The 11,089-nt window shown below is 45.7% G+C and overlaps 1 pseudogene; it reads right to left on the bottom strand.

The window, feature by feature from the left end:
- Positions 1 to 1,742: 1,742 nt before the first annotated feature.
- LOC101837170 lies at positions 1,743 to 10,144 on the bottom strand (annotated as a pseudogene).
- Positions 10,145 to 11,089: the final 945 nt, after the last annotated feature.

Here is an 11,089-nt window from a genome sequence, read left to right on the forward strand (position 1 = left end):
GCAGAAAATAACAGTGTGGAGGCTTGTGGGATCCAAATGAAGTCTGCAGGTAAATGAACTGTACCGTATGCTGTGGAATGTGTCAGCACGGTACTGCCGTGCTGGGTCAAGGTTAATTCTTCCTTTGATTTGCTTGGGCTAAGTGTGTGTGGGTGGGGTGGCTGTATGTTTTTCCACCAGAAAAAAAAAAGAAAGAAAGAGAAATCGTGGCCAGGCACCAGTCTTGTGGCTTCCGTCAGAGTACAGTATTCTCCCTGACAGCACTGCCTACAGGATTAAACACACATGGTTATAGCATCATGGGAGACTCTGTCGCTTCAAGAACGTGCTCAGGTAAAAGGCAAATAAAGAAGCCAGTCTGCCCTCTGAGGCCTGACCAGCATTGCCTCTCGTTGGATATTTTTCTGACAACAACATGGGATGTGGCTACACCAAATGACAGGTCTCCAAACACATTTCTCAGTTCTCTACCCACAGCTGGATCTACCCTGTGCCAGCACACTCAGCCCCAATATGGACATTGAACACGCGTGTGGCGCCCAAAGATGCTGTCTGCAGGTCAGCTCCTCAGCACACGAGTCTTTAAGGGTTTGAGAGTGGAGGAGAACCAACGGGAAGTCGTCTTTCAAACATGAGGCGCACCTGGCTTGAGGCTAAGATTTTATTCATAAGCCCCCCCCCCCCAGTTTTCCAAAGAGAAATAACTCAGTTCACACTACACACGGATTTGGAAAGCACGGCTGACTATTGGTTTCTGACTCTTCACACCCAAGTGGGAAGTCAGTAACAATAAATGACATCTTCCCTTCCAGACCTCTGAGGCAAAGCTTGAACTTGAACGTTAACTCATTCATCTCCATCAAGGGTGCTGTTACTAACGCATGCGCGTTTCCTTTCTGGTGTTGATGGGGAAGGAACAAAAGAACACTCCATTGCGGAGAGAAAGAATTTGCCTCAATGAAAAGTTCCTTTCTTATCCTGAAAATATTGGCCAGAATTGATTCATTTTCTTTACATTGATAGCTATTAAGTATATCTCAAGTTTATTTATTTGCTTCTCTTTTTGTGGCTTGGCCTCAGTGTGTGTCCTAGGGAGCCTTTGATTTGCTCTGTAGTCTAGATTCACCTCCAACCCACAGCCTCCGAACCTCAGCCTCCCCCGCACTGGGGTTACAAGTGTGCATCATCAAGCCTGCACATGTGTTTGAAATTGTGATCACTGACTAGACAGTTATTTTTATTTTCTTTACATAAAATATACGTCAGTTAGTGTTCTTGCTTAAATATGAAGTCTTGTTTGAAAACCATATATATATATGTATATATATATGTATTTGGTTTTACGAGACAGGGTTTCTCTGTATTGTTTTGGAGGCTGTCGGTCCAGCCCGGCCTTGAACTCATAGAGATCCGCCTGCCCCTGCCTCTCGAGTGCTGGGATTAAAGGCGTGCACCACCACCGCCCGGCAAAAAAAACCATATTTTTTTTACAGATTTTTTTCTTTATTCAGAAACTTAAGTCTTGAGTACAACAAAATAAATTCCTGTGAGGGAGAAAAAAAATCAGAACCCACATAGAAAAAAAAAAAGTTACCACCTGGACCATAGCAGAACTGAGAAAATACACTCTTATAATTGAAAAATTCTAGGTGCCTCATAATTGACCTTTGGTACAAAATGACCTATTGAATTTGCAACGTGTGGTTCTTGGTGTGGAGGTCCACAGACAAACCAGGCAGTCTTCAGACCTTAGCTGAATTCCATGAGGGGTTATTTGGCTTTTGACTCTTTTTCCTTGTCTGAGAAGCAGCAGTGCCCACCCCCACCCCCACCCCCTGGGTGGCTTCTTTCTTGGCATGATGAGCCTGCAGGACGTCCTGCTACAGCTTCTCCCACCTTAGAATGGAGAGACTCAGGGGACTCCAGCATGTGGAGCAGCTCAGAGCTGTCAGCCTGCAGGACTTCCTGCTACAGCTTCTCCCACCTTGGAACGGAGAGACTCAGGGGACTCCAGCATGTGGAGCAGCTCAGAGCTGTCGTTTTCCAGCAGCATTCCTGTAAATTTTCCAGCCAGATTCGAATGCATTGTTAGGATAAGTGGCAACAAACGCTCCCCCAGCATCTGCTTCTCTTCCGGGGACGGTGTTGCAGCCAGCATCGAGGCAGTCAGTGTCTCCTGCTCCTGGACATGGACTACAGGCTGTGGTGCCTGCAGTGGCTGAGTGGCAGGGTGAGGGCTGCGGACGCTGGAGGCCTATTTGTATGGAGTCACAATCCTGGGAGCAGGAGCAGCAACTGTGGCACCAGGCGCAAGGCTTGGCCCAGCCGCAGGAGCGCCTCCAGACTGGCAGCTGTCAGTCAGCCCGTGCTGGGCGGCGCTAGCCCCACCAAAGTGCATAGACAAGCAGTCCCGGCACTCAGACCCCACACTCTGAGTGGTAGTAGGAAGGCCACGAGAGGCAGGAGCATTACCAGTTGGAACCGGATGGCGAAGAGCTGGACGAGGCCCAGACTGCTGCATAGCATTTGTCATTCCTTAGAAGCCTTGTTGCCAGAGTGGATTAGGCCTCATCTGTGCTAGCTGGTTAGGCGTGTAATATGGAGACCTTCCCTGAGCCTGTGGAACTGCTGGCATAAAGTAGCCGCCAGCTGTAGGCTGGAGCTGACTTAGGATGGCATTGGCAGAGAGTGCTCTCATGTCAGCCACATGCTGCATAGACTAGTTAGTCAGGTGAGCCTTCTGCTCTTCCTTCCTCTGGGCCAAGGCAACGTGCAGTGGCTTCGAGCCCAAAATCCTTCCTTGGTTGTCTCTTCAGGAAATGAGAAGCAAAGACAAACCCTTTGTGTCTTCCGTCTTCTAACACCACCTGAGCGCTGGTGATAGATCCAAAAGAAGAAACTCCTCCCTTAATTTCTCATCATCAGTGGTGTCATCTAAGTTCATAATGTAGACACTCACTCCCTAATACTGACTAATTCTCTCCTACTTCAGCTGCTCAAATTTCCAGAAAACCAGAAATTTTGATAGGCATAGTCATGTACACATGTATCCAGAATTTTCTGCTGTGGTTCACTATATCACGGTATGAAATGCCCATTATATATCCATTAGGCATGTTCATGCAGATGTGAATTTTTTTATATCACAAATCTAAAGTCTTTAAAATTGAAAGACAGACAAGCTTCCCAGAGAACTTGAGGCAAAGTGATTGCTAAGCCACAGATCTTTGGGTGGCTCCTGAGAGTACACTAAGGACAGCCAGACCAATCCGCCCAGATTGTGTACATACTCTTGAGGTTTAACAGGAAAATAATGCTGCGCCTTAGATCCTACACGTCTCCAAAGTGCTCGTGTGTCTAAAGGCCAAATCCCCAGTCTATGGAAGCTGTGGGCATGTGGTAGGATCATAAGAGGTGGAGTTGTGGGAAAGAAGTTAGGTCACATGGGGCTGGCCTTGAGAAGGACATCGAGACCCCTGGCTTCCTTCTTTTGTTGAGATGAGTACACCGTCTCTACCACACACTGCCCCTGTCGTGTACTGTGCTGCCACTGCCTCCAACAGTGGCTCACAAACTGTCAGGAGCAGCACAGTTGGTGGTTGGCGTCCATCACTGCCTTGACCTGAACAGCAAACAATAACCCCATTGGAGGCCTTCACCTCCCAATACTGTGTTTTCAACATGATGAGTTCAATCCAGGAACAAAGGAATAAATGCCAGGTTCTGACAACTGGCCTTAATAAATACCAGTTGGACACATTAGTAAGTCTCACAACAGAAACTGTGGTTCAAATGACCAATTGCAAGTTGTTCAAAGGTGTTAAAAGAAACACTTGCTCCTAACAACCTTAAAACCATCTGATGGTCAGAAACCAGGGAAACACACACACACACACACACACACACACACACACACACACACACACACACACACACACACACACCATTCACAGCAGAACAGGAGGGTATTGTGTTCCCCAGCTGGGCCCTTGCATTCCAGGTGCATCTGGACCCCCAAGTTCTTATCAGAGAATTTAGTAGCCAATGCTTGAAAATTGAATCTTGTAACAACACTCAGGGTTTTAAGAGAATTCTTTCAGTCTTTTCCAAGGTTAAAAGAAGACACAAACGTTTCTCTTTGTTACAGTATTTGAATTCCTTTTAACAGCCTGTTAGACAACAACAAAGACCCGTGGCCTGTTTTCCCCATCTCCAAGACAGCTACAATCCTTTCCACCATCTCTTAGAAAAGATTAGTTGTGTGTGTTAAACACCCAACGACCATGGAGTTTCCTGTTATTTTATGTGTCTTGAGATTAACTGTGTCTTCCTCGGACAAATGCAAACATTCATTGCATTCCAGAAAAGAGACAGAAAAAACACCCAGGGAGATTCCAAGATTCGGGATTGCTGCAGATGGGGGAGGGGGTGTCCTCCCACACTCCCACCTACTGAAGTGTCATTCAGAGATGACCTAGGAGCCACCAAGGCCTGTGAGTGGCCTCCCTAGGAAACTTGGAGTAGCTGATGACAAGAGTCAGGTTCAGGGTTCTAACAAAGTAAATGTCCTTTCAAGGACAGGACTTAAACACACTGAGTGGAGACTCCCTCCTCCCTTGAAAACCATGTGGTATTTTAGACACCAGAGGTCCTGAGGGACTAGTTCTTCTCAGTCTACCATATGGCACCAAAGGCTGCCCAGGCCAATCCCATCCCAGGATCCTAATCAGTACAAGGGGGATCAGAAGACAGGTGTCTGGAGCACAGGGAGTCTGAACGCAGCTCAGATCATCCTGTCTGCCCCAGGTTAGTATCATAGCCAAGAGAGGTGGGAACACAGCAGTCAGTTAATCATAAGAAGAATAAGAAGTGTCCAGAGAAAGGCAGATGGCAAATAAGACAAGAGGTAGACGAGTCAGGAGCAAGGTCTCCCAGAGTTCTTAGTTGTGGGGCCTTAAGGGCTTCAAATGATCAGAGATGTTACTTCCAAGTAGCTTGGCCCCTTCCGGGCTGGAAGGGTGCTGTTCCAGGGTTCACCAGGCCTCTCTCTGGCTTTGGTTCTGTGCTCTGGGTTGCCCCATCAAAGAGGGCCTTCCTAACTGATGTCTGAAGTAGAACCTTCTGCATTCTCACCTTCTCATCCTCCTGCAGTTTACTTCATAGCTCTAAGATAAGTTCATACATTGAATATCTAATTCTCACCTTCTCATCCTCCTGCAGTTTTCTTCATAGCTCAAGATCAGTTCATACATTGAATATCTTTGTAAACAAGAAACTGAAGCAGAAACTGGGTCTCCTTGCTCATTTGTCTCTACCACTGAACATGGTTCTCCTTTGGTTTTCAGTCGGGGCGTGCATGTGTGTGCGTGCGTGTGTGCGTGTGTACCTGTGTGTGTGTGTGTACCTGTGTGTGTGTATGTGTGCTGAGTGTGCAGTGCAGCTGTGAATGAGTGGAAAAAGAGGAAACAGGAGAATGCACACTGTAACCTCTCTCCCTCCCTCTCTCTCTCTCTCCTTCCCTCACTCCTCTCCCTCTCCCTCCATCTCTCTCCCCCTCCATCTCCCTCCTTCTCTCTCTTCCTCTCCCTCCCTCTCCCTCCCTCTCTCTCCCTCTCCCTCCCTCTCCCTCTCCTTCCCTCTCTCTCTCCCTCTCCCACAGATGTCCTTCATCTAAACTGAAGATAGAACATGAGAGCCAGAAACGGTGGGGTCCACATTCCCTGTGATGTTCCCTTCACCGTGGACAGCATTTGATACCTTCTCCAGCTGCACTGCTCTCTACCCTGTAACATCTCCCCATGATTTTGCTATTTCTTCCCCACTGGTGAGGCCTTTAGAATGGAGGCCTGCTCTTGAGATGCATTTTCCTCATTAGCAGAGAGAATGTGGGAGCTGATTTATCTGCAAAGCCCCTGGGATGACTTCTGTGCTTGGATGTCGACGAATTCTTCCTTCCCCTTCTAAACCACTAATTTTTATCATTATGGAAATAGCTGCATAACGGATAAAACATTGTCAACTGAACTTGACAGACTACTAGAAACACTTCTGAAGATTTGTAAGCTCGGGCTCCTGCCTCTTGGGACTCACTTAAAACACACACCCATATTTATACTCTCTCTTAAATGTCAATGGGAAAAGTCTTCATGATAAGGTCTTTGTGATGCATACAGTCAGTAATCAAGAATCATGCCCCTCTAGTCCTCACCAAAGCATGCTAGTTATTATTCATAGCATAGGGCTATCCATTCATCTTTCCCACTAGCTGTGATACCTGAGGCTTTGCTGGAAATACAAAAGACCACCCTGTAAAAGGTATTGCTGGAAGCAGACAGATCTCATTGAGTTCAAGGTCAGCCTGGTCTGTGTGTTGAATTCCAGGACTGGCAGGGCTATATAGAAAGACCCCGCCTCAAACAAACCACACAAAGGTGTTGCTTGCTGTGGGGTAACTATTTTTATGACACTTAAGAATTCAGATAATTATACATCCACATGCAATGGCAAGAGACGAATAGAGATCTCTGCCTAGACCTGGTAGCTCCCTATAGCACAACTGTGCAAAAACTGGAGAGCTGGCTCAGTGGTTCCAGGCACTTTCTGCCTTTCCGAAGGACCAGAGTTCATTCCCAGTACCTGTGCCAGGCCACTCACAACGGGCTATAACTCCAGCTCCGAGGGATCAGAGGCTGTCTGCTGATCTCCCACAACCTGACCTCTCATGCACACAGAACCATACAGACACACACACGCACACACACACCTACCCAAAATCTGAAATTTTAATCTTTCTGAAAATCTCTAAGGCAATAAATACATCAAGTGTATTATGGATGTTGATAAGTATGGATTTTGTTCCAACTTCCTGTTTTACGTGTGTGTGTGTGTGTGTGTGTGTGTGTGTGTGTGTGTGTGTGTGTGTAGAATAATGTTGCTTTACCATGTGTAGACTATCCCACCACAGTTGAGACAGAGAATAAATAGGTTTAACACTGCAAGCTGGCTGAGGTTGGTCTTCTGAAACAGATGCACCTGTGTCTTCTGTCTCCTCTGGAGTGTTGGTTTTTTGTTTTGTTTTGGGCTTATTTTGTTTTGTTTTTTCTTTTAGCTTTATTGAACTTTGAGCATAACCAAGAGAAACAGACATATGGAAACAATGTGTCTCCTGTTTGAACAAGGTCCTGTCCTTGGAGCAGCCTAATTTCTGAACCTGAGCTAGATTTCATCCCCCACTCTTGTCCCCAGCAGATCCCTTGCTGCACAGCTCTGTCCTGTGCCTTTGTGTCCAAGCAACAAGCATTGAGGGAAAGGAGGCCTCATGGGACAGGACAGTAAAATTTAGGTAAAAATCATCAATCAAAATTCTAAATTTTCAGGTAAATCAAGAAGTTTCTCCCAAACTCAGGAAATTCCTTTGCAAGCTCCAAGTGGAAGTGACAGCATCCAGAGTGGGAGCTTAGCTTCTAACTGGGACAGGGGAGACACCAGTTTCTAAAATGGCCACATTGTGAAAAATATGAGCATACCCCAAAAGTGTTTCTTAAATAGATGTAACAAGTCAGTTACAATGTCTATCTTTTATTACTATATATACATCCAGGCTGACATTCCCCATCTGCTACTGTGGACGCTTTTGCCCATCAGATATAAAAGGCCAGCAAGGAAGTCCTCTAAGCCAGCTGAATGACTTGATAAAATACAGTCTTCTTGTCACCCTTAGTGCTTAAATAATTCGTTGTCAAACTGGGTGGCTTTCAGAGTTGACATTTACTGCTGTTTGCTGCAAAAGAGATTACAACCTAAGAAGAGGGCCAGAGCTGTCATTACCACTGCCAACTAGGAGAACAAAGGCCTGGGTTCCACTTTCATGATTCTCTTGCTGTCCCGTGGTTCTCAAGACAGATGGTTTCAAGCAGTGGGCTTCTAGCAAGACACTCAAGAACTGTTTACTCAGTGGTCCCAGTAGTCCCTTGCATATACAGACACTCACCCCATGCAAACACAGAAAGCTTAAAAGCCCTTTATTTCCCCCGTCACTCCCCCACCTCTCATGCTGTCCTTAGTTTCTTTTTCCAAAGTCTCTAGGTTGGAAACAAAAGAGATGGGCCTTCTATACACAAGGAGTTCATGTCTGCAGTGGGAATGAATTTGGTGGTTTTCTTTTAAACTTACAAAGATCAAATTCAGTAAAGACACATCAAGTCCCTTAAATGTTTATGACACTATAGTGTTGCTCCAGGGGACACCAAAGTGAGTCTGTCCTCTTTCTAAAAAGGGAGAAATCAATATTTCTGGAGCACTTGTACAATGCTTATACTTATCATTTCCTGTGTTCCCATGACAATATAAAGAAGGTATTAGAGTTTTTATGCTGAGAAACATAGCACAGGCAGGCTGACGGGCTCACCCAAGCAGGTTGAGGGGCTCAACCAAGCAGGTTGAGGGGCTTTCATGGGCTCGCACATCTAATAAGAGTTTGCAAAGCTGAGATTCACACCAGGTGGTTCTGACTCTGACATCCATGCCCTTTTTACCCCACTTCTGTTAAGGAGTGCTCACAAAGAAAACATCTCTAGAACTGTGGAAACATGGAAATCTGAGTTATCATAAAACTAAGACAAAGCAGACTTTAGGAAATTTTGGAAGAAATGTTCAATTGGAGGATTATAAAGAAAATTAATATGTGGCTGATGGAGTGACCCTGGTGATAAATTTGTCAATGAAGTACTTGTCCCAGCTGCTGGGAGTGTTGGTGACATGTGACTTTTAGCTTCCAGCTTCTTCTGGAGGTTTTCCCTTCCTGAGAAGCTCATATTCACTGACCAACTGATATGTGAGTCAACACATAACCACAGAGCCTTATTTCAAACCACTTAAGGACTGTTCTTTGACTACTTCTGAAATACAACCTCAGAGAAAGGGAGTTACTATAGAGACCACAGGCTGCCACTGAACCTAATATACATACAGTCTAACCCTTCAGGAGAACTTTGCAACTCCTGACCTTGAATATCATAGTAGCAGCAAAAGTAGGTGCCTGGTAAGAGGACAGGACAGGGGAAATATACAAGACCCAGCAATCACTCAAACTCGGGAGGACAAAGGGGCATGATTGCTAGCCTTGGTCTAGTGAGAGTAACAGTGTTGCCAACTACACAGAAGAACTGAGGAGCAATCGCTCCAGTGATTGGTGTGATTTGGGGATCTTGAGTTTCGGGTTCTGATAAAATATTCACTGGGAGAATGAAAATGCAAACCCCATAATTTAGAAAAAGTTAAAGATGAGGTTTTGTGTTTCAGAATGTGTATAAAATTGTGGAGAATCCCTGAAACAGTGACTCTAGGTAGTATAGCTTTTATTTAACTTCTACACTTTAGAGCCTTATCCGCAGGCTCGGCGCCGGAGACCAGAAGATCAAAGTTAGGTTCTGTTCATCATTGTTACATTGAGCAGAAAATGAAGTGAGAAGAGTAGCATTCCATCATTTCCAGAAAGGAGACATCTGACTGAAAACCAGAGGTTAGTGGCCTTTACCAGCATGTCCCAGTGTGTCCTGAAAGGTAAAAAGATTTGAAAGTCAGAGAATTTTGGAGAATACCCGATTAAAGGAATTGGAGGCTAAAAAGTTGCAGGACTCCTCAGTGACTGTGACATGTTAGCGAGAATCAGACATCCCTAAGAAGCAGATATAGGTGCTTGGATAAGGCTTGAAGGAATCACCTGCCAGGGACCAAAGAGCTGCTTCGGAGCAGAGGCTGACATCACATTCAGAAGCCCCACTGGGAGCTAGCCTTCCAATGATGCTGGTGGAGATGACAGCAGGGTGCGGTATTTAGAGCCGTTGCTACAGCCAAGTGGACCTGCAATAGCTGATGTCTCTAAAAAAACTATAGTATTTCTTAGTCTGATCAGCTGGTGTCAAAATAACCACACATCAACCCCCAAAGGCAGAGTGGCTTAAAAAACACCAAGTATCTACATGCTGGCTGCTCTAACCCTGATAACTATAGATGGCTATAACATTCATAACTCTGGCTAGGGGCTGCAGATTCAAATTGGGCCTACTCTGCAGAGCACTCACCTTTCTGGGACCAGGAGTCCCACTGGCATAGTCCACTGATAGATCTGAAGGTCTCCTTGCATCACACCTGCTAATTATACCCACTAGCCCCTCTAATCCCACTGACCAAAGCAAACCACGTGTCTGAACCCAGATCCAGGGGCCTGGATGTCTGCTCCACTTCCAATGAGGTAAAATGCAATTGACAGTAAGACCCATGGATACAGGAGTAAAGGAATGGACCCAATCTTCAGTCCACTGGGACTGTAATGGCATCTTGTTCCACCAGTGGACTTGGGGTGGTGGGCCCAAGGACGTGTCTTCGGTATCTGGATGTGATCACTAATGAGGAAGAGGAGGGGCTATGGCAACTCTCTTGGGTTGTGGTTGGAACATCCTGAGGGTCGGAGGCTGAATCTCCAGGAGCAGGAAGACTGCAGTGGTCATTTACCACCATTGTATGAGTGCTCCCCTAATAAATACCTGTTAATTCTTTATCCGGGTAATTGTGGACTCCTTTAAACCTGTCTTCACAGGACCCAGGAATAAAACTCATTACAGAGATGATAACAAAAATTTAATCTGTTCTGTTAAAAAACACAGAGCACTGTCATCAAACTTCAAGTTTAGTCAATGTGATTTTACTAGAACTTTTCTTACTCATTCAGAATTTGCCCAAATTTGATTCAATAAGGTGGATGTTCCCAGGTTAGCTCAGGGCTTGTGGATAAGTCAGGAAAGTCAACAGGCCCCTCTGTGAGCTCCTTCCTAAGCAGCAGAGTTGTCCACCTTCCCTCTCTCCTGGTGCCCTTGGGTTTCTCTGCTACACCCTCAGCTTACTGTTCAACTGCCCAGACCAGGGGAGCAGACCTGGAAGTCATTGGAAAAGAAGCTAGAGACTTAGGAGAGTTGGTCTATCTACTGTGAGTGAGCATGAGAACCTCTGAGCCTTCCAGAACAGTCTGCCAGAAGTCCAAAGGCATGTTCAACTAGAAGAGTAGATAGCAGGAAACTAGCAAAGTAGAGAG

The sequence above is a fragment of the Mesocricetus auratus genome, unplaced genomic scaffold (genome assembly GCF_017639785.1).
Source record: "Mesocricetus auratus isolate SY011 unplaced genomic scaffold, BCM_Maur_2.0 Super-Scaffold_100676, whole genome shotgun sequence".
NCBI lineage: Eukaryota > Metazoa > Chordata > Mammalia > Rodentia > Cricetidae > Mesocricetus > Mesocricetus auratus.